We start from the raw sequence: 23,050 nt of genomic DNA on the forward strand, positions 1-23,050 counted from the left end.
GTTTTCTAATCCGTTGAAATTTTTGAAATTGGTGGTTCGCAGTGATTCACCGTTGATCTAGACGAAAACTTGCCAGGAGACAGACCTAACTTGTGAATCAACGTGACTAGACTTTTTTGTTGAGAGACAATAATGGCAGTAAAATGCGGAGTGAAATCGTGCACGTCGAAGAAGCAGGAGTTAGGCTAACTCCCTCACATCACATAGGCCCATTGGATAGTGCTGCTGCCTGCCCGCCCTCCCCTCTCCATTGTACAGCTCACTGCCTTGGATGGGTATGCAGGGCTGTAGTGGTGGCTAAACGCACGTAAACAGCGTTTACGTACCTTTTTCAATGCTCTGCAGCGTTTAGGCACCTTTTAAGATGGTTTACTCACATGTTTAAATCGTTTATGCACACTTATTATTGCACGAGTTTTAACACGTTCGCAAAACTCCGTTGATGCAGAGACCATGCCAAGCACGTCACACACCAAAAGAAAAGAAAAAAGATTACACATGGGCATGTCACTGACCAGGATCTCCGTGAACCGTAGCCTATTTTTGTGGAGCGCTCCGCGGGAAAGGTACACGGCCCCGGTCACGTTGGTGCCTTTATCGAGCTGTGCTTGCCTGCCCAGACAGCGCTCCCTTCAAACAACTTAACGGTGCCATTGTGCCAGCGATGCGCAATGCGCATTTGGAGAGCTGAACATAGGTAAGGTTGGTTAAAAATGTGTGTCCGGAGTGGGGAAAATCATATAGGCTCACCGTTTTACAACTGAAGAGTGAATCACTGGTGTAAGAAACATGATTGATTTCCCTCTGATCAAGTAAAGTTTGTAACATTAGGTGCGTGCGAGTCGACTTGAATAGTCCAGGTGCTACTGTATAAAGCCAATATAATACGACCATGTTGAAAACTATCTAGAAACATACTGGTGTTTGTTGTGCCGAGATCTGTATAAATAAATATTGGCTGACTAAAATTTAGTGGCCAGAGTGGCAGAACCATGTGTTGTGGACAGTTTGAATTATATATTGGTATTCAAGAATCACAGATTCAATCTGTCTACATACTTTTAGCTATAAAGCTGAAGCTGACAATCACAGGTACAGTGTGTGTGAGAGAGAGAACTATATTACTCTTCAAACTGTATATACTGGGTTCATACAAGGTCCTTTAAAGTAGGCTACCTACTGTATAATTTAACTTTTCATACCTGGGGAAATTCAACAAATGTTCAATAAATACATTTTATATTGATTGTTTAGGCCTAATTATTTGTAAAGTCACAACACATTAGAGATGTGTGTAGTTCATTTTGCTCTTAAATGCACCAGGTTGATGAATTTTACTTTAAAATGTAAAAAAAAATCTTCCGGGGGAGAATCCCCCCGGACCCCCCTTGAGGGGCAAGGCCCATCCCATAGCCAGCTATACTTTTTCTATCTGGCTGGCTACTCAGAAATGTGGGGGAACCCCCTGATATACCAGGGCTATGATTCAGATTAAGTTGTTCTATATACTCTCATATTTTGTCTTGTATATCGGTCACGGAAGCTTATTTATCCGCCGTTATAACACTGCTGGTGCCGCGTGAGAAAGCTGCCTTGAGTCAAAAGTATAGTTTACCCACTTTTTTTTTACCACTACAGCACTGTGGGTATAGGTGATAGAAGGTGTGTGTGTGTGTGTGTGTGTCTGTGTGTGTGTGTGGGGGGGGGGGGGGGTCGAGAGTTATAATAGTAATCAAACGATAAATGCAGAAAGGTACTACTGCGTCAAAATAATGACAACAAATCTATGGCTCACACTACAAGAATCTCAGCTAGCAATAAAATAGATAGATATATAAAAGTGGGATTTCTAGTAATTATAGGAGTTGGCTATTACAATATGCTATATGAGACAGTATAATAGGAGAAAATAAATATTACAAAAAAATATAAAGTCATCAAAAACTCTGTACCTTCTAAGTCCCTGTATAAATGTTATAGATTTATTTTTTGTTGATTAGATTAATTATGGAGGTGTTGTCTTAGCACTACATGTGGTTGACTAGAAAAAACTGACTTCGAAATCGGCTATTAGCTGAGGGAAATTGGCTGAAACACTTTAATATCAATCTGCCATTCCCTGTTAGTCTTTTTACTAATGCAATTGAGAGATCTGAGCAGATTACAAGGTCTGAGAGCCATTTCCATATTTTGCTTTAGATGAAAAAGTTATAGAACCACTGTCTTTAAAAATGGATACCTTTGGGGATTGTACGATGCAGTAGGATTTATATTTATACATTCTGTGAAATTTCAAATGGAACAAATAAAGACATTGGATGTGAAGAATTTATTTCAAATTTTAATGAACATAGTGACATTAGCCTATGTAAACAAGATGTGACATGAATAGTGGATGTCCAAATAGCGATGTTCAAATTTCCAATAGTTGTTCAGATCACATTTACCATGATATAGCCTACTATAAATGTTAAATGGATGCCCTTGGATGTCTTATAGAAAGAGTTGTGCGATTGCAACATTGGTGTCCTGGAAGCCACGGTATTGTCCATCATTTGCGGGGTACATGCGCCTCTGATCGCCTGCACAACACACGCTGGCAACACTATACGATGAAAACGTCTTTCGCCTCTCAGGACCCATTCGATGAAATGGCGATAGGCTGTCAGGCGACACTGACAGACTGCAAGAAAGAAAGACACACAAAAAGCAAGATTAGAACGGCAAGCCTATTTGCAGGGTAACGTTTGGTGGTAGACGTTAGATACAAAATGTTCAGATAAATAGTATAATCCTAAATCTATTGCTGAGAGTAGTACAGTAGAGTAGAGATTTTATTTATCCCCCCGGGGGCAATTCAGATGCAGCAGAACTAAATATGTAGCCTAATTCTAAAACATACAGACATGAAAGAGTAAAAAGTAGGGATGTCTTCAAACATAGTACATTTAAAAGGACACGAAACCATGTGTCCTCCATCGCTCCCTCAGGTTCAATCAGGAGAGGCCAGTTGGTAGGATTAGACAAACTTTATTTAACAATCGGCGTGCATGGCAAATGCTTTGGCGCTTGACTCCATTGGCCAGTGGCGCTGCTCTTGAGGCAGAGGAGGGCGCCTGCATGGGCTAGGAGATCCCCCCCCCGTGGGGGATCAGGAGTCAAGACTCGTTGGTGGCGGACTGGGGAGGTGGGTGGGGCAAAACAACGCTTCGGAGGCCGGCTTCAAGGGAGATGGACTGCCGTGAGCTGCTGCTGCTATGATCGGCCAGAGAGAGAGAGGTGACGTAGAACCCTTGCTATATATATGAGGATTAACTGACGTCATGTTTGACGTCATAGCAGACGTCATACTAGGATTTTTGACTGACCACGTTATGCTAGAACTTGACTGACGTCAGGGGATGATCGGATTATGCGTGAGTGGCCTTCTTCTTGAACTATGGTCTGGAGACCTCACTTCAATCAGGAGAGGCCAGTTGGTAGGATTAGACAAACTTTATTTAACAATCGGCGTGCATGGCAAATGCTTTGGCGCTTGACTCCATTGGCCAGTGGCGCTGCTCTTGAGGCAGAGGAGGGCGCCTGCATGGGCTAGGAGATCCCCCAAAAGGAAGATCTGATTACCGGAGGGTAATTGAGATCTGCAGGCGCCAGTAGTTGATTGCACTTTTCCGGCCTTCGACCTTTTTAGCGACTTACAGCTATTTGCGGCTGGCGCTCCCAACTTGGTCGGGCCTTCGATCTTGCTTTTCCTGCCTTCGACCTTTTTAGCGACTTACAGCTATTTGCGGCTGGCGCTCCCAACTCGGCCGGGCACCTCGCGATAGCGCTTCCCAGCTTGGCCTACCTGGCCGCCTTGGCGCTTCGCGATTGTACTTTCCGGCCTTCGACCTTTTTAGCGGCTTACGGCTATTTGCGGCCGGCGCTCCCAACTCGGTCGGGCCTTCGATCTTGGTACATTAAAATTTAGCTTGGCGCTTCCCGGCTTGGCCTACTAGGCTGCCTTGGCGCGACTACCCTGACTTTCTGCTCTCTCTTTCTCTATCCCCCCCCAAAAATGAGCCGGGGAGTTTACTGCGCCTTGCTGGTGCCATGCTTTCGGGGAGCCACCACCAACGAGACATTTTCTTCATCGGCACGGAAGTCCGGGACATTGTTTGTTGCCATGCTCACCGATTTAAGGGAGGAGGGTTCTTTGGGCCGCCAGTATGGCCGCCTGCTCCGGGCGGATGTAGCTGGAGAATGCCGATGACGACCAGCGGCCCATTTGCTGGAGGGAGGCGGAGGACACTCCTTGCTCGGCGGCTGAGGTGGCCGCTCCGATCCTGAAGGAGTGGCTGGTGTAGTTCTTTGTCGGGAGGTTGCATTGCTGGAGCGTCTGCTTGAGGTGCAGGGTGAACCAGGATCTTGTCATGTGGTGACAAGGTGCGATGAGGAACAGGGGGGCCGAGGGGCCGGTCCGAGGCCTGAGCCTGACGTAGTGAGCCATGGACGAGAAGGGGCAGAAGGGGGAATTGTTCCGGGCGATGACGATGGAGCATGCCCCGCCTGCTTTGGCGTGTTTGAGGGCGATGCTGTAGTGGTCGGGGTAAAACTTTAGGTCGGCCAGGGTCACGTCCCGTGCGGGGTCGAACGTTGTGGGGGAAGTGAACTCGCTGACCCTGAGGAATCCGTAAAAGGCTAGGGAAAATGCGCATTCTAGGAGGGCATTTATCAGTGGTGAGGGGCTGGCCTCTCTCGAGCGGGTCAGCAGCTGCCGCAGCACGGGGAGGGTGATGGGACGCCTGACGTCTGGGGCGGGGGGGAAGGCCTTGGTAATTCCTTTTAGCAGGGACTTGATGATGGCGGAGGAGAACAGGCTGGGGAACGCGGGGTCGTATTGCCTTGCGTGGAACTGGATCCCCGCCACTAGGCTGCGGATGTAGCGGGGGCGCAGGCGTCGGGTGGTTGCGCAGAAAGTCATGAAGGCGCATACCGTGGGGAGCAGGACCGGGTAGGTGGGAAGGTCCACTGAGACGCAGAACGAAGCGAATGACCGCCAGGCCGAGTCGTAGGCTTTGACCGTGGAACTGGCCAGGCCATTCCTGATGAGGAGTTGGGCAGTGTGGAGTAGATTGGTGAGAAGGGGATTGTGGTGGTGAGGGGGCAGGACGGGGAAGGGCTGGCTTACGAGAGGGTGAGGGTGGAGAATGGGGGAATCGGTGTTGGAGATGGGTCGGCCTCGGGGCAGAGTCTGCGGAACGCCTGAAAATTGAAACGGGAGAGATGGTCAGCAAGGATATTAGAGTGACCGGGGAGGTGCTGGGCTACTATAATGAAGTTATGGGCGACTGAGAGCCAGGTCAGGCGCCGCACGAAAGGCATGATATCCGGGGATGCTGAACGCCCCTTATTGACTATGTCAACCACCGCTGCGTTGTCGCATTTTACGGCTATCCGTTTCCTTGCCCAGAGACTTCCCCACAGGTGACATGCGACCACTATTGGGTAGATTTCGTACAGCGCGGAGGACTGGTCCAGCCCGGCGAACTGCCGCGGCCATGGGCCGGTGAACCACCGGGCTCCGAAAAGCCCCCCGAAGCCCACGGACGGGGCCGCGTCTGTAAAAAATTTTGGCGAGAAGTTGGGAGACTACTTCGGGTTCCTTGAGGGCGGATTGCAAATTTTTTGATATGTGGGGGGCCAGGGGGGGGGAGACTACGCCTATCCTGAACCCCTGGGAGAGGCCGGACAGTAGGTAGTCGACGAAAGGGCGGTTGGGGTGAAGGGACAGCTCCTGTGTTAGAGCTGGGACGTCGATGGGGGTGGAGGGGTGGAGTTTTAGTATTGCCGAAAGCCCGATCTCTCCCTCTTGAGGTTCAGCTTTGGGGGGCGGTTCCTTCGCGGGCAGGCGGAGCGGGGGTGGGCGTCCCCGCAGAAGCTACATGAGTGCAGGAAGGAACAGTTAGGGACCGTGCACACGTTCTCGTTGAAATATTTGCAGAGCGTGTTGAGGCCAATGTTACGCACCTGGTTGCCTGCCTGGGAGGACCCGCTGGTGCCGGGCGCCTGGGAGGGGGCGGCGCCGGACTGAAAGGCCGCCTTTGGGCAGAATTGAGCGGAGTGCCCCGGTTCGCCGCATGAGTAGCAGGTGTTCGCCGGCCGCCCGCTAACCAGCTTCATGAATATCTGCATGTCCATGACGGACCAGTCAAGCCGCCTATTTGCCCGAGTGATCATCAGGGCGGCTTTAGCGGAGAATGCTTTATGATATTGGTAAAATAGTTTACCGTGGCTGGAGTAGAGATCCCCTATTAACGCTAGATATTTGTCTAGCTCATGGCGGCGCTCTGGATACACTTCGCAGATCACGTCACGGTAGACGCCGAACGTGTTCAGGAGGTCTGGAGGTTAGTGCGACCGGGAAGGACGAGGCGTCTCGCGGCGGCCCCGCGGCCTGCGTTTCCCCGGCGGCTCCCGGCTCTCGGGGCGGCTGCCTCTACTGGTCTTCGCCCGCGGCCTCTCGCGCGTCCGCGCCGAGCGGCCTCTCCTTCCGGCACGCTCGCACGCGTACTTGGGCGTCCACGGGCCGTCGCAGTGGCGCGCCCCGTGCCACGGGAACGCGTGCTGGGCCTTCTCGTTGGGGCTATGCTAGCAGCCTGTGTGCTAGCAGCCTGTGCAGCCTGTGAGCTAGCAGCCTGTGCAGCCTGTGGTCCAGCCACTTCGCCAGCGTCTTCATCAGAAGACTCGGAAAGCAGGTACGCTCCGTTGCCGGTCCGGAACAGGGAAGCGATGTCTAAGCTGTCGTTGCTGTCCGTGGACAGCTCTGGCTCGGAGCTCGACATACCGGAGTGGAGTGGGGAGCGTTGAAATCTGCGGTGAATATCCACGGGTGGAGAAGGCTTGAGGATGCTGATTCGGTCTGCAGATGTGGAGCAAAACACGCTTCGGAGGCCGCAAAACAACGCTTCGGAGGCCGGCTTCAAGGGAGATGGACTGCCGTGAGCTGCTGCTGCTATGATCGGCCAGAGAGAGAGAGGTGACGTAGAACCCTTGCTATATATATGAGGATTAACTGACGTCATGTTTGACGTCATAGCAGACGTCATACTAGGATTTTTGACTGACCACGTTATGCTAGAACTTGACTGACGTCAGGGGATGATCGGATTATGCGTGAGTGGCCTTCTTCTTGAACTATGGTCTGGAGACCTCACAACAATGGCTGTAGGCTATCTCTTTCTGAAACAGCGGGCCATCCGTTTACATATTTCTCTTCGTAACCTACTGCTATATCGAGACTAACGTTAAAACACAAACACCAAAACAGTATAGTGATGTATTGTTACACGTATCGTTGTATTGCTCAGAATAACATCACATAGTCATTTAATTAGTGCCCAGAGGCCACTATTCTATTCGGCATATTTATAATCCGCACATATGTTTTGTGATACTAGTTTGGTTTGATATACGCTCAATCAGTTTCTACTGCTATCTTCGCCTTATCTATTTTATCGATCGAAAAACATCGACTGTCTTGAACTGGCATAATACAAAGGCTGTTCATCCATATCATACACTTCAATTTCATCGGATAAGTTTGCTTCAGCCATGGTACAATACTTACTCTATGCTCAACCGCCCGTCTGGTCCTGCTGGCCGAGGTTGTCTTTTCCAGTTGATCCTCGGTCTCAGGAAGAAGGTTTCCAATACCCAGCGATCCATGTGCGGAACACAACTTGGATGCATGGTTAGACATCCCTCTCCTCCGTCCGCCGCGTATGCTGGCACTTCTTCGAGAAGAAATTGGCCTCTGTGAAATTCGCTGCAGCATAGCGACTCCTCTTCTGTCTGCATAGGTCCACATTTTCGGCATCGACACCAAAAGTTCTGACCCGCTCGGGGTGGCTGTGGGCTTGGGGGGGAGCCTGCCTCGTCCTCCTGTATTTCTTCTTCTGCTTCCATATGGAGCAATTCCTCTGCACTGTATTCTGGCTCATATAAGTAGCCCTGAATGTCAGAGTTTATTAGCACACTATCAAAATCGTCTTCATCCATATCATACACTTCAATTTCATCGGATAAGTTTGCTTCAGCCATGGTTCAGGAGCAGCTAAGTTAGCTAGCGTAGCAGTCAGCCGATGCGGTGAAGAAAAATGGCTGCCTTTTGTTTTGGTACAAGAGTTGTGAAGGGGCGTGGAGGACCTCTAGAGGCGGGACCATGGCGGCAGAGTCCCACACTTGTAGTTCATAGGCGCTCGACTTCCGCAAGGCGGACTTGGACCAGATGACGCGAAACGCGTCGGCTGGCCCAAAAAATATGTAAGAGATGGTTGATATCTCTGGCAGTGAACCACCAATTTCAAAAATTTCAACGGATTCGAAAACCTTAGGGGCGTGAGATTTAATATATATTCATATTCCCCATGGTAAAGCCGTCCTTTAACTGTGTTTTAAACTGACTGGCTGGCCCCTGCCAACATGATAACGTTTCATCATTGTGTGAAGAATACTGGGTAAAGTCTCCTTTCACTTTAAGTTCCAGTCCAACTTTTCTTTTCAACTGCCATATTTTATTGCCATATTATATATATATATATATATATATATATATATATATATATGTGTGTGTGTGTGTGTGTGTGTGTGTGTGTGTGTGTGTGTGTGTGTGTGTGTGTGTGTGTGTGTGTGTTTAGGATCCTTACCTGGTGACCTCACGTTCTCACGTTATACCACCTGTAGAGGAAACACAGAGAGAAGACGTTTATTCTGCGTCAGTGTTGATCCTCATAATATTATTATGACATCACACCAATTGAACCTGTTACCACACCTGTGGAAAAATCACAGATCAGGGATGTAGTTCTGCTGTTCATCCACTAGATGGAGCACATTAACCATGTCATCTACAAGAGCAGTCTCAGCACAATCAGACTTGAGTGGAGTTGGCTCCTGCTGGACATTAGAAAGTATGCAGTTTGGGGGAGGGTGGGGGAAGGGTGGCTCTGAGAGCAGAGCGGAGAACATACACCGAAGTCCGAAGTCAGAAAGAAAAGGAATCTCCTAAGGTTCAGTAAAGTGTAGCATAGCCCACTCCTCAAATACATATGATGTTCATTCAGCGTTCATTCAGCGTGAGCATGGAGGTCTCATTTATTTATTTTCTCTATGTAAATAACCTATTCAGCTTTTGTAGGAGGATTTGTAAACAAGATGGAGATGTTATCTTGGACACAAAAAGGCATAGCTCCATAATCAATTCAATTGAAAATACATTACATTCTGACATCTAAATGCAGCTTCAGTTCCTTGCTATTTTATTTGAGTTCCTTAGCAGAAGTAGGCAATGAAAATCACGAGGTGGCCCTGTCCTGCATTTAGGCTACAGCACCCACACAAGAATACATTGAACAAGCATCTCACCGTGAGTCTCACGGCCATTACAGTTCGACACCCCCCCCCCTCCCCCCTCCCCGTAACCCTACCGTGAGAGGAGCACACGGAGTAAAGTGTGGAGCAGTTGTAGCAAAAGCCAGTGGGGAAGGAGACAGCCAGGCTGTGCGGGATAGATGTGCTGCTGTAGGAAGCTGAAGCAATACTGACTCAAGAGGCGTGTCTGTGCATGTTTATTTGATGATTATAGCTATGTAGGCCAGTGATACTCAACTTGCAGCCTGCGATGGGATTGCAATATATATATATATATATATATATATATATATATATATATATATATATATATATATATATATATATATATATATATATATATACTTTTTTTTTGGTTGGTTTTATGGTTTCCCACTCCCAGTCCTCTCTTCCCTTTATAGCCTAGGGTGGCATGTGCGGGGGGGTCAAACTGTAGGCAACACAGAGACACGCCTCATGTGTCACATGACTTACAAGAAGGGAGCTGTTTTACTAACCTGCACTGCCAGATGGTTTGCTGCTTTACAGGAAGGGATAAGGCCTAACTTTTTGCATTTGTAGCATCTGGTGGTAGAGATCAAAATAGCCATTGTGATTGTGTTTGTGTATTCATTCAAGTAGCCTATTTATAAAAGAAAGAAAGACATACATAAAGAAAGAAAGAAAGAAAGAAAGAAAGAAAGAAAGAAAGAAAGAAAGAAAGAAAGAAAGACAGACAGACAGACAGACAGACAGACAGACAGACAGAAAGAAAGAAAGAAATTAAGAATGAAGGAAAGACAGACAGAAAGAAAGAAAGAATGAAAGAATGACAGACATAAAGAAAGAAAGAAAGAAAGAAAGAAAGAAAGACAGACAGACAGACAGACAGACAGACAGAAAGAATGAATGAATGAATGAATGAATGAAAGAAAGACAGAAAGAAAGAATTAAAGACAGAAAGAGAGACAGAATGAAAGAAAGAAAGAATGAAAGACAGAAAGAAAGACAGATAGAAAGAAAGAAAGAAAGAAAGAAAGAAAGAAAGAAAGAAAGAAAGAAAGAAAGAAAGAAAGAAAGAAAGAAAGAAAGACAAACAGACAGACAGAAAGAACAAAAGGAAGGCAGAAAGAAAGACAGACAGAAAGAAAGAAAGAAAGACAGACAGAAAGAAGCTATATTAGAGAGCTGCAGCTGCGGGGCCCTTGGGCCTGCCAATACGGGCGAGGCCGGGCTTGTTTTTTATTTATTTTTAATTAATAGGTCCGGGCCGGGGTCGGGCCGTTTCAATAATTAAATTAAATATCGTATTACTCGCTTAATTTTACACAGCAGAGCAGTCAGACAAAGAGGAGGAGTGCACAGATACTCCCCCAGCCACACAGTCACACAGTCACACACAGACCCTCATGTGACGTTAGTCTGCCAGGACTCATGTCATGACATGTAGCTTTCCGTTCAGTCAGCGACAGACAGTGTGCTGTCAGTATGTAAAACACAACGTGTGTGCCGCGTGTCCGTCTGTGTACAGCAGGGGACTGCTCCCGAACAGAGAGAGAGCACCCGATCTACTATGAATCACCTCATTCAATGGAAAGGAATTGCTTCAGAATGTCCTATGAATCACCTCATTCAATGGAAAGGAATTGCTTCAAAATGTCCCCATTCTCTGGGGTGGAGTTGTACAATCTCTGCAACCCAGTTTCTCTGGGGTTGTAGACATTGGGGTACTGTACTGTATATATATATTCAAGTCACCAAAAACACACATTTCAACAGTGCCAAAAAGCTATATGTACATCTCAGCGATTTTCCAAGATTTTCCATCCTATGTGCCACCTACTATGGCAACGCCCACTTGCGCGCCTTCCTCATTTAGGTCCGCAAGTCAGGTATAACCTAGTGGCACTGCCATCGAACTGCTCCCAATTTCTTCACTCAGCAAGACTGACAAGACCTAGATGGACGGCTTCCAGCGCGACTTCAACGCCAGTGAAGGACCCTCGGGCAGCGCCACCAGGTTGAAGCACCTCTCTTCTCACTTCGAGCAGGTCGTTCACCTCTGCCCGGAGTGCAACACCGGCTTCATCGTGCCCGACGGTTTCCACCACAAGTGCTCCTCGTGCTTGGATGCTCGGCACGCTGGACTGGCGCTCAGCTTTGCTGAACCCGCCTGCCCATACTGCCGGAGCCTCTGTGGAGTTCTTCGCTGGCCTGGCTGAAGGAGACTAGTCTGACTGGGCGGCAGCTGCTCCCAGCAGCACCGCGATTTGGTGCCGCTCTCGACTCGAGCTCTTCAGAGCCAGAAACTGCCAGAGAGGAGGATACCATTTCCCTTTCCCCCTCTTCTCCCCTCGAAGAGCTGGGTATCATCGGCTAACCCAGCCGATGAGGAAGGAGCCATGCCGTTCAGGCTTTCCCTCTCACCGACAAAAGAAAAAAGAAAGCATGCACACTGCAAGGCTCCAAGTTGAGTGTATTTATTTTACACCGGTGGTTTCGGGCAGCACCCTGCCCTTCCTCTCACCGGCCCCGTCCTCTCCATCTCCGCCTGTCCCCGCTTCCAACCCGCCTGCCGCCCCGCCTCTCCGCGGTTCGACCTCCCAGGGATTATTGGCAGAGCAGCGCGCCGCCTGGACCTCATGCTGCCTACCCCGATGGTGAGGCGAGCTGACGGGTGCTCCAGTCCTCCCCTGTGGCCCGCCATGCCAGGACTCCGGGACCTGAAGACGAGCGCTTTAGCCAGGCTGGCCGAAGAGCGGGGCCCTGCTACAAGATGGCAGGACATGACAAGGGTGGCCGGGGAGACAGAAAATCGATTCTTCACTGTTCCCCTGCTGGAGGCCAGCCTCATCCCTTCTCTCCTGTCTGGTGCTTCCTTCTTCAAGAAGCGAAAGCCCACACCTCCGCTGGAGAGAGATGTGGCGTTAATGAGGTTGGCGGATTGGTTGCAGCTGCCTCCTCCCTCCTCCAGGCAGCGATGTGCCCCCAGAGGTACCTCCATGGCGGTCATCGCCCAGCTCACACAGGCCTCTATTGCCAACTCTTCAAGAACCGTGGCATGGCAGATGCAGATCGAATGAAACATTTGGCTGCATGCCTCGTTGCCCGCCGATCTACGCCAGACACTGCTGGACGGGCCCATATCCTCAGGTGGGTTATTTGGCCCGACTCTGCAACGCGTAAGGAATGATCTTCACCTTGCCACCATGGAAAGAGAGAGAGGCAGAGCACCGCCACCCACAAATGCAGTTGTTGCCCAGTTGTCTAACTCTTCACCAGACTATAAAAGTCCCCTAACAAATGCCCAGGTTCTTGGAGCCCCGGTTTTGCATAGAAAGGCACCACAGAGCGCGGCCTTATTGCCCAAGCATAACGCTGTGCTACTGTCCTCCGCTCTGATAAAGCGTACAGGACAGCCCAGTGTACAGTCTAATCAAATCCTCCCTTCCCGGGCCTCACCACCGGCTAAGCGGCGTAACATTTGGTTAGCAGCGGAGTTCGATATAAAACCCAATATCAACCGCCCATTGCCAAATGAGCAACATGCTTTTATTCCCTCTCCCTTTTAGTCATATAATAAACCGGGAATAAAGCATGAAGTGGTTTCTAATAGTGTAAAACCCACTTTGTCAAGCGTTTTCAGCTGCCAGGAAACCCGCTCGCCCGCTACGCTATCGGAGTTTCATTCTGTAATTTTTTTTTCTGTAAAGTTTTTCACGGGGCCGGAGTTCTCTAATGATAGAACAATAAAAGAGGCTCACGCTCCTAAAATGTTATCACAAAGCGTGCTTAGTGCGACTTCCAGGGTGCTGGTGAAGGAGCGGACTCTCCCACCGATGATGCCCGTGCCGGCGGTTCCCCACTCAGCCACACCCTTCACGACAGCTCCGCTGCTCTCTCAAAGCTCCAGAGTGGCCTCCAGGCGTTTGGAACAAAAGACCTCAGCCACAAACAAACCTCCTGATTGGTCGTGGCAGGAAGGGTTTCTCCCATACAAGCAGAAGTGTAGAACCACTCCCACCTGATGCATGCACTCAAATCCGTCCAATCACAAGAGGGGAAGCGAAACAACAGATTTTGAATATCTGCGCGAGCGGTCACATTCGGTGAGCAGAGACATTTTTTCTCCCGCTCTCCCTCTCCCCTCTCGGATGATTTTAACCACGCCAACCTCACATGAGGACGATATGGACTCAACCTTTCCGTCCAATCACAGAGGGGGAAGCAGTGACACAGCATTTGCATATTCACACAGGCGGTCTCTTTTAAATAGAAGTGACTTTTCCTCTCTGGCTCGCCATACAGCAACACCAGCAGAGGAGCGGGGCAATCCCAGAAGGGATAGCGCTCCTCCTCCCATAGTGGCCCCAGCGAGCACAGCAGTGGTGCGGTGGGACGAAAGTTGGCTGTTAAATCAAACAAACAATACAGATCCATACAGGGTTACCCTCTCAGAACACAACTCAGTTTGGACACAGATTGCCCACGATCAAATAAGGTTTTTGAACATGGTCAGAAGGGGATACGCTCTACAATTCGAAACAATACCCTCTCCTTTCATCCTTTCAGGGGCATGTTGGAAACAGTGGTCTTCTTCCCAGAAGGGAATGTAGCTCTGGAGAAAGAATTGTCAGACCTTCTGGCAAAGGAGGCAATTTCTTGCGTCCCCACGGGAGGAAGTACAGAGCAGCTTTTATTCCCGTTAATTCCTCACAGCAAAAAGGTTGGGGGGGCGTGCGCCCAATTCTGGATCTGTCATATTTCAACCACTTCCTAAAGAAACGTTGACGATGAGACATTTGATGGCATGCATAAAACAAGATGACTGGTTTGCAACGATAGACCTGGCAGATGCCTACTTTCACATACCGATCTGCCAGGACCATCGCAAATATCTACACTTCTCCTTCAAAGGAGTAGCCTACCAATACAACCGGCTTCCTTTCGATTACGCGCTAGCTCCTCGGACCTTCACCAAATGCATGGAGCTCGCCCTGGCCCCCCTAAGAAAGAGAGGCATCAGAGTCCTGCACTATCTGATCCTCTTGGGGCACTCAATGGGCCATTCACACAAGGGAAACAGTGGAACACCTCCAATTACTGGGCTTTGCCATAAATTGGAAGAAAAGCTCCCCTTTCCCCAGCCAAACGGGGGTGTATTTGGGGATACACCTCAACTCCAAGACCATGATGGGGAGACTGTCCTCAGAAAGGGCAGAAGCCCTCCTCTCTCTCCTCCGTCATTGTGTTCCTGGAGCATCAGTGGCAGCCCTCACGGTGATGCGCCTGTTAGGAATGATGGCAGCAAGTCACGTGGTAGTGGTGCTAGGTCTCCTCCACATCTCCCTATCTTCTCCCTAAGCAGGGAGAAGTCCGCTACTTTACAATGTGATGAGCCCTCTTGAATAAATTAACTGTTCGTTGCAAATCCACACTCGGTGACTAGTACCTTGACGGCTGCATCGGGGTGAGAGCAGTTAATGGGATACGCCACTTTTTCGGGAGTTTAGCTCATTTGCCATATCCCCCCATAACCAAGGTACACCATGCCTTTACCGTCACTGTCTGAGCAGTATGCAGTGAGCTACAATCGTGAAGTTAGTAAATATCACCTTACAATGGAGGCCAATGCAGCCATTCAAAATAACCAAAAACACATCAAATATCGTCAAAATACATGTTGTGCTTCGGGTACTCACCACGAGATGAAATATTAATCCATAGTTATGTGAAACGTCATTTTCGGAATAAATCCCCACCCTGAGTTACTTCCTTATTTGCTTGTAAATAGCGCTTCCGCTGTTACACAGCGCATGCGCTGTATGTCGCACATGCCTGGTGGTCATGTTTAGAAAATAATTCCGGCTATGTATTTCCCTTAAAAAAGATAATTTCTCTGCATTTGGATTAATATTTCATCTCGTGGTGAGTACCCGAAGCACCGCATGTATTTTGGCGCTATTTGATGTATGTTTTTGGTTATTTTGAACGAGTGCACCATTGGCCTCCATTCTAACGCGATATTTACTAACTTCACGAGTGTAGCTCAGCGCATACTGCTCAGTGACAGTGACGCTAAAGGCATGGTGTACCTTGGTTATGTGGGGGGGATATGGCAAATGAGCTAAACTCCCCAAAAAGTGGCGTATCCCTTTAAATGAAAAACCCTTACCATCAGGTTAGCATAGGGGCAATTTTTTTAAAACTTTATACGGTGTCACCGGTAACACCGGCGTTGTCACATGTTTATAAACCCGTGGGGAAATGTCCACACCGTGGCATCCCTACAGCAAACAGGAATATATTGACAACATTGCACAATGTTATTGCATGCAACATTTACTAGGTTGGTTGGTACTTGGTGTCATTGACATTAATGATTAACTAGGTTGGTCTCATTGACATAATGGCTCTTTCAGATAGGACACGATTTGCACAAACAAAATAATTGAAAATACTGTTTCAATATTGTACAGAGCAGACAGTTCGATTTATCCTTTGCTTTCTGCTCAAAAATAATCAAATAGTTGTTTACTAGGAACTAACTGGGACTGATAACAAGAATCTGAAACTGAAAATCTGAAACTGATAACAGGCCTACCCATTTCTACCTGGAACAAAGAGCAGCTTAACCGGTCACAGAAAAAACATCAAGCACCTGGTGTCCCTTGGCAACAGTCCAAGGTGTGTGTGCGTGCGTGCGTGAGCGAACTTGAATACTGCCATGACGCACATACCCTGCAGTGTTGTATTGTTAGTCAGTTGAATGTGAAACAGAGACAAAGCCTTCCTGTGGTTTTCCCCTCAGGGTTAACTCAGCACTGGACTGAAGTTAGGGACCATTCGTTATTTAATAGGAGGGGGGGGGGGGTGGGGGGGGGTCACTGGAGGAAAATGAGGGAGGGTGATGCTTTTTTAAATTTTGTCTCAGGGAGGGTACACTGTTATTAATTTGAACAGTGGAATTCAGAATTCAGCAACTATACCCAACAACACCCCTCCTGGCCAAACTTTTTGATATGACCTGGTGTCATGGAAAAAACGAAAAGACTCAAAAACGTCCAGTAGCCTACAAGCAACACCTGTGTGAGAGAGGGAGAGAAACGATCGATCCCTGGCTATCAAAACACATCAATCGCATATTGTCAGTTTTGATGCATGAGCATGTTGGGTTTGTCTAATCAATGCTCCTCACTAAATGTAGGGAAACGAGGCTTGATGACTGAACTTTTAAATCTTCAAGAAAGAAAAACAAACACCTGAATATTATGTCAGGGGGAAACTGATGGGCGGTGGATGGCGACACTATCAAATCAATTTCATCTGCGCATTTCATCAGCGGGTCTCCTGTGTGTATTACGCGTGACTTCAGCGCACCTGATTCAGCGGCTTTGATCTCTATACAGCCTCCGAATCCCACGCTACAAGCGGAGAATATGAACTTGATACTTGTATATTGCTCGTAACACTGTGTCAGAATACATTCATCTCGGAAACTTTGCAATAAGACAATTCTGTAAAGGTAAAGGTAAAGTCCCAACGATTGTCACACACCTGAGTGTGCGAAATTTGTTCTCCGCATTTGACCCATCCCCTGGGGGAGCGGTGAGCGGCAGCAGTGCCGCGCTCGGGAATCATTTGGTGATCTAACCCCCCAATTCCAACCCTTTGATGCTGAGTGCCAAGCAGGGAGGCAATGTGTCCCATTTTTATAGTCTTTGGTATGACTCGGCCGGGGATCGAACTCACAACCTCCAATCATCACTAAAGTGCATGTCATGCAGGAGAACCAATAAAAAACAAATTAAATGGTTATCATATTGACATTTAAGGTGTGTTCACGTTGGATTTGCACCCCTAAAGTAGGCTATGTTACTGCTCTGTTTTGAAAAAGTGATCTGAACATGACACAATTTTATCCCATGCGTGATGCCCTTGTGCTGCCTATGATTTTATTGACACTGAACATTGTTTCACAAGTGAAAATAGTATAACATTTCTTCAGGGAGGGTCAATCATAATTTTCCAATCACTTGTGGAGGGTCAAGGAAAAATATATTTTGGCCAGAGAAGGGTCACAGCTTTTTATTTCAGAGTGCTGAGAATCCCTCCAGTAGTTACCCTCCATTTTAAATAACGAACGGTCCCTTAGTCTGAAAGCGTAGTCCAACTGCTTTGTGCAATAACAACAGACCAGTTTGATCCTTCTGCTCTGGCTTTGAGCAGCATTTTGTTGACAAGACTGAACAGGCTGTTTACTGTGGTGAGGGCTGTGGGTTAAGGTTGCTTCAGGTCATATTTTACTGTCAAACTCCACCCATCCTCGCCATGAATGAGGAAGTGTTGTTGCAGCAGCAGAGAACAGTGTCCCTAAATGACACCATGTCAGCAGTTAGAAACTCTGTCAGCAGGCAGACTAGCAGCCAGATGCAGACATGCAGATGCAGATAAACTATGAAAACATACTTTACTGTGTGTAAAGTAACATACAAAAAGACAACCACACAGGGATCAGACAAGGCAGAATCAGAGAGACATATGTCAATAAAACACAAGGACAGAGAAAATAGAGTAGAATAAAAATATATTTAATAAATAGTTCCAGCCACAAAGATACAACAAATGTAATAACTAAGTGGTGTTGATGAATGGGACACATAAAATGGCATCTGGCACAGGCCTCGAGAGTTCCGTTCAGTCTGGGGCATAGGAGATTGGGGCTGTGGCCCTCAGGGCACCTTGCTGATAGTACAGACTAGTCTACGTCTTGTTTTTGCACTGTTTTGTTATTCCTGTTCTGTCCCACTTTTGGGAACCCCCCTGAACGTGAGAGGATTACTGGATTCCTTATGCATCCAAACGACCAGTGTTGGCCGAGCACCGGCATGCTTCCAGACTGCAGACCACATCAGATTTCAGACATATATATGTATATATATAGTTTGGGTTTGTGACATCAAGGGAGCGGGAAGGTGGGTGCTGAGGGTGCTGCAGCACCCCCTGGTGGCAAGAGATGGGATTTTCGAAATTGTTGGATTTGGCTATCTTGTGTTTATAGGACCAACAAAATGCATTTGTGGTTCCCAGCTCTAATCGTATTTCATACGCTCTCTCTTCAAAAGTGTTTTTTCATCATAATCTGCTTTACCATAATAATAATAATAAGTTCAGTGTTTATGCCTGTGTTGCTGTCTGTTGTAGTGTAAAACAACTAAAGGAAGAGCAGGTGCTTACATGAAAGTGAGTGAGAAAAGGAGAAAATACTGAAAAATGACATCACAGCAGTATAATCCTAATGTTAAATTAAAATTAAATATTCTTCTAAATATAGATGAAAGTCAAAAAACGTCCAATTTTCTTGCGGACAGCGTCGAGATTCCATTCCTTACAGCACCCCCTAATTAATAATAGTTCCAGGGCGGCTGGTGACATTGTTCAGAAAGTTTGGTGCGCTTGGAACAAATTGCTGTGTGAAAGTGAACCAGACCAAATGAAAAATGAAACAATGTTGCAACTTCACCCCCCCGAATCGCACTGAGTCCACCAGTTTATATGTGAAAGCGACCTTAAAGCAGGACTAAACCCCAAAACACTTTTTTTCAGCTTTTAACCAATATATGACTTTGGGGGTGGTGTGTGAAGAATTCTGGTCAAAATTTCCACATTTGAGACCAAACTGTTACCATTGTACCATTTGTATCATTTTCAGCAGCATAAGTTCCCTCTATGGGTTGAACACAGCTTTTTTTTGTGCCCTCAAATGAATGGGATATTTGGTACATCGTGACGTCACGGTGGGTTTAGCACGCGCCCCACTCATGTGAAAAATTGTTTTTTCCCCATTGATTATTACTGTAGTTCACGTGGCGCGAGCCCTTTAAGACCAATGCATCCCTGGGTAATGCCTACTGTGGCTTATATTAGCCGCTAGTTAGTTATGTTATATGGCAGTAAAATGCCACTGAATGACCAAATTGATATAACTTTTAACCATTTCGAGTAACACTGTTTCCATACAGATCACCAGCGTTAGTTCGTTGTTTATAACGTGGCTATATTCATAACGTTTTCTATCTCGGATGTGTTATTTCGAATCCCAAATAGGTTACGCTGGCGCAAAGCGTGTGGGTTTCAGGACGAAAGTTAGGACCACTAATGTTATCTTTAGAGCACAATATTCCTGGAATGCAAGTTTAACTAAACAGTTACATGTCCTCTGCATTCTACATAAAATTAAGATATTACGGGTTGTTTTATTTTGTATGTTACATACTTATTGGCCAAGATATGTTACTTTATGGGGGAGGAATTCTGCCAGCTAAGGAGGGGAGTGTGGGCGGCCATCTTGCCTGCGGGGTTTTCGGATCGAGTGGAGTGCCGTTTTACAAGAAATCTGGGGGGTTTAGTCCTGCTTTAAGCCTCTCTTAGGGCAATTGAGATGAATGTTACAAAAGGGGTTGAGTGAAACTGCTCGGCTGAGGGGAGCAAGGAGAGGACAGCAGAAGAGAGGGAGTTAGATGAGAGTTTTTAGGTTGCGTCGGGTGGTGATAGAGTGAGGGGGTGATGGGTGGGGGGTGGGGAGGGAGATGGGAAGGGAGATAGGTCGGATACAGGAAGAGGAGTTGCAGTGAGGTTGGAGGCAGGATCTGGTGAAGGTCAAGCACAATCCCTGCTTTGTGAGAGTAGGTGAAGATGACAAGGCTGGGTATGCCCAGCTGAAGCAAACTGCACAGAACTGACTCCGTTGGCGTAGTGTGGTTGCGGCCCTATAAGTCAAGTAAGTCGAGCTGTTTACTATAAAAACTGTGGCTGAAACTGATAATCTGGAACAAAGAGCAACTTGTGCAGTTACAGAAAAACCACCAATGCACCTGCAAGTCTTTTTATTATTCATTTCAACCGTGCTTCTTTCACTTCCCCTCATTGACTTCCTCTCAGCGCTGTCCTCGTCGCAATCTTACTCAGATAACTCAAGTGAACTTCAAGGGCAGAGGCAGCGAGTCAACAACGATGTAGACTTCTGCAATTGTATTATTGTTAATTATTAGGCCTGCTAAAGGGCAAGAGTGTTCCATTTCAAATATCCTGCTCCCCCTCAGACCTATATGGAGCTATGTGTGTGTGTGTGTGTGTGTGTGTGTGTGTGTGTGTGTGTGTGTGTGTGTGTGTGTGTGTGTGTGTGTGTGTTTGTGTGTGTGTGTGTGTGTGTGTGTGTGTGTGTGTGTGTGTGTGTGTGTGTGTACGTGTGTGTGAACGCATGCGTGTGTGTGTGTGTGTGTGTGTGTGTGTGTGTGTGTGTGTGTGTGTGTGTGTGTGTGTGTGTGTGTGTGTGTGCCTGTTTGTTTGTGTGTGCGAACTTGAATAGCGTCATGATGACATACACTGACTGCATGGTCTACTCTTGTATTCAGTTGGAATGTCAAACAGAGCCAATTTTTCCTGTGGTTTTTGCAGTAACAACAGAGCAGTTAGATTACATTTTGAACAGACTGTTTACTGTGAGGGAGGGCTGGGTTAAGGTTGATCTAGGATTACTGAGCGAGCCAACCAGGCCTTTACTGCCCTGCAGTCAAACGGCTTAGTCATTTATATCAACACATTTATGTTAACACCAAAACCACAAAACTGCCCCTATAATAATCTGAACTTTAGTTTGAAGGTGAAGGTCCTACTTGTTTCCCTTCTGATCTGTCAGAATAGCACACTGACTCATATCAAGCTTGCTGTGTGGCCAGATAGGAGATTTTGGGGCATTCCAGAGACAGTTAGACATTTTGCACTTTTAAAAGTTTTTTGGTCTAGAATAATATGTGTTGAATTAATAACAACAACAATAATAATAATAATAATAATAATAATAATAATAATAATAATAATAATAATAATAATATGCATACTTTATATAATATTATACATGCAATGACGGTGTTAGGGGTGAACATTTTCAGTGATTTAAAGTGTTTTTCTAACATGCTGTTGGCTTTGACTGTGTAGATTCTAAAAGATTAAAATTATATTGCGTGATTACCTCTGCATATATATGTGCCTGTAGGGGAGAGTGGGGTGAGTTGTGCCAGTTTTTACTTGAGGTGTCTTTAAAGTGAGGGCTTGACAGTAATGCCTCCAACTAGAATATGTAAATATATTTCAGGATGTTGTGCACCACTGGGAACACTCCCTTTGGATCTTAAATAAACTGTTAAATAATATGGCTTTTCAAAAAAAGAGTGGTCTCTTGGCACAACTTGCCCCCGGTGCGGGGTAAGTTGTGCCTTTGGAGAGAATACGTTGGGGTAAATTGTGCCATTGATTACTGAAGTAAAACAGAACATTTTCATCTCATATACTGTAATGCTATATCAAAGCAAGACAAAATAAAGATAACATTAAAGTCCAGTGTACTATAACAGGGTTAAACAAGGCTAAACGGTAGCAGCAGTTGACCTACATATTTAACATTTTCAGAAATAAAAATTATGTTCAAAATGAACAAAATCAACTATCACAGAGCCAGGCTACACTTGCCAATACTGCAATATTCTTCAACAAGGTATATTTAAACATTTAAGAACAAAATGAAATAAAAATTCACTAAATCAGCTGCAACTGCACTGGCACCACTTAACCCAGGCCTTTTGGCACAAATCACCCCATCCCCACCATTTTAACAAACTTGTATCATATAGCTGGTTTGGAGCTAACATCATGCTAACAGTATAGCCTCATATTGTAGCTTACTAAAACACTAACACATGTGTGAAATGTTTTCAAGCTTGTCTATAATTGTTCAGACACAACAATCAATAAACCTTGATCATAAAAAAATTACTTTGAGAGGCAAAATAGTTTTTTTAACTTAAATGTGCTTACCTCTTGTGCCATCTGCCTTCCGTTCTCTTCAAAAATGTGTGGTCACATGACCAATTTCTTCTATGGTTTTCTAAATACAAGGGGTGGCACAACTTCCCCCCTGGCACAACTCACCCACTCTCCCCTACTTATTGCAAAAATGTGCGCTTGTGGTAGCACATGGGGCAGGGTGGCTTTGACTCATACGGCTCTAATCTAGGCCTAGATCTAATCTAGATTAGGGTTAAACTCCACCATCTTCTACATTTAGGCCTATCTGGCCTAAATAAGTGTTGTTGCAGCAGAGAACACCGTCCCTAGCTGAGCCCGACACCACAAACTCTGTGTGGTCGACAGGCAAACTAGCAGCCAGATGCAGACACACAGAGGCAGATCAACTATGAAAACATACTTTACTGTGAGTAAAGCAACATACAGGCAGGGATCAGACAGACATGTCTATGTCAATAAAACACAAGGACAGAAGCACAAGGAAGTCGAGCAGTGGAAAGAAAATGTATGTTAAAAATCAAAATACAATAGAATAAAAAATATATTTAACAAATAGTTCCAGCCACAAAGATACAACAAATAACTAGTGGTGTTGATGTGCATGGAACTCTGTATAGCAGCTGACTCTAAAGTTGCCTACTGATGTCGGACTTTCCCAGCAGCACCTGAACGCACCACTGCTGTTGTTCTGGGCGTTCAGTGCAAAATTGCAGACCAAATCAACTGATCTAACCGTCACATGGCAAGCTGAGCAACAGGGTGGTGCTGCACGTGATCATGTCCTGACATGTTATTA

At 46.6% G+C, this 23,050-nt stretch overlaps 1 long non-coding RNA gene across 1 annotated transcript; it reads right to left on the reverse strand.

The window, feature by feature from the left end:
* Positions 1-2,328: 2,328 nt before the first annotated feature.
* Positions 2,329-9,574, reverse strand: LOC310779243. Its single transcript, XR_014552823.1, has 3 exons — positions 9,468-9,574; positions 8,688-8,718; positions 2,329-2,683 (listed from the first exon to the last, which is right to left on the reverse strand). It is a non-coding gene; the product is annotated as an uncharacterized lncRNA (long non-coding RNA).
* Positions 9,575-23,050: the final 13,476 nt, after the last annotated feature.

This window comes from Poromitra crassiceps (assembly GCF_964638095.1).
Source record: "Poromitra crassiceps genome assembly, chromosome: 7".
Classification (NCBI taxonomy): Eukaryota; Metazoa; Chordata; class Actinopteri; order Beryciformes; family Melamphaidae; genus Poromitra; species Poromitra crassiceps.